Here is a 1,459-nt window from a genome sequence, read left to right as displayed (position 1 = left end):
AGAAGAAGAAGAAGAAGAAGAAGAAGAAGGAGGAGGAGGAGGAGGAGGAGGAGGAGGGAAGGAGGAGGGGGAAGGAGGAGGAGGGAAGGAGGAGGAGGGAAGGAGGAGGAGGGAAGGAGGAGGAGGGAAGGAGGAGGAGGGAAGAAGGAGGAGAGAAGGAGGAGGAGGGAAGGAGGAGGAGGGAAGGAGGAGGAGGCAGAGAGAGAGAAAGAAGAAGAAGGCGGCAGAGAGAGAGTGCTAGCTGGAAAGAACACTCTGCCTAGACTCCACTGACCAGGCCTCACAGTTTTTAGAAGGAAGAAGACAAACCTCACAGATGCAGCCTGGCTGGAAAACCCCAGTCCCTCAGTTCTTAACCACCAGACAGGGAAGTCTTGGCCAAACAATGGTGGAACAGATTCTCTGAGGGACAGACAAGAAAGAGAGGGGGACAGAGGGCCCCAGCTCCAGCCTGAGGCTTGGGTCTGAAATGTCCAATCCACCAGCACACCTGACACTCCTTGGCAGGAAAAGGAAAGAAACCCTGGCAATCTGGAGGGAGGCATAGCCAGTTCACAGAATCAGAAACATGGGAGCAAAAGCCATGGCCTTTGGTTCAGAAATACCAAACATCTAGGCACCTCCAGCAAAGTCCCTGGCCCAGTTCCATGTTATTGTGACCTCTGAGTCCTGGCCGAGTGCAGGGCAAACTCCACTACCTGCTCAGTGGTCCTCGGGTCCCTTGCTCCTGGCACTGGGGTCCTGTTTCTTTTTGCCCCTTCCAACTGGGCTATCTGGCAGGGATCAATCCGGCCCCACGTAGAAGACACAGTCTGGCAGGGGTCTCCAAGGCCTTTATGTGAAAGTCGATGGCTCGGATGTTACTATTTTTTAACATGGATTCAATGCCAATGGCACGCTGAGCCCATGGAGAAATCAGAGGTAAACAGTCGGCAGACAGGCTCTCTGGGGAGATAAACAGATGCATGGCATTCCAGGTCTCTGAGGAAAGATGCCCCTCAAAGCTAGGGAGCAGCTTTTGTCCATGCTGCCACCTTTAGGGGCATTCTCAGAAATTCCCACTCCTAGGCTCAGTGACAGGATCATCAGAGCCTAACAGCTTCTTGGCCATGGTCGTGCACAGTCGTTGCCAGCCACCCCCGCTATGGCAGGCTGTGCTGTGATGGCCCTTTGCTCCCTGCACCCCCGGTGCTCAATCATGACAGGAGCAGCCTCCAGCCACCCTAGCTTCACAGCCACCCTAGCTTGGATCAGCTGGTCCCTCTCCTGGGGTGAAGGCAGCGAAGGAATTACATCAGCCCACAAGGAAAAGCCACTACTTTTGGAAGGGGCCAGGAAAGTGCAGCGGGAGGGGTCAGCAGAGTGAGAGGGGACAGGGACCCACCATGAGGGATGAAATTGATGACTTCCAATTGATCGCCCCACTCACCCTCAGCACTGGTCCCAGCCTGTGCTCACC

At 55.1% G+C, this 1,459-nt stretch overlaps 1 pseudogene; it reads right to left on the bottom strand.

Moving 5' to 3' along the window:
* LOC105487373 (transcription factor BTF3 pseudogene) overlaps positions 1 to 1,162 on the bottom strand; it is a 34,134-nt pseudogene extending 32,972 nt beyond the window's left edge.
* Between the last annotated feature and the right edge of the window lie 297 nt (positions 1,163 to 1,459).

The sequence above is a fragment of the Macaca nemestrina genome, chromosome 5, assembly GCF_043159975.1.
Source record: "Macaca nemestrina isolate mMacNem1 chromosome 5, mMacNem.hap1, whole genome shotgun sequence".
Taxonomy (NCBI): Eukaryota; Metazoa; Chordata; class Mammalia; order Primates; family Cercopithecidae; genus Macaca; species Macaca nemestrina.
This window is presented reverse-complemented; position numbering and strand designations above follow the sequence as displayed.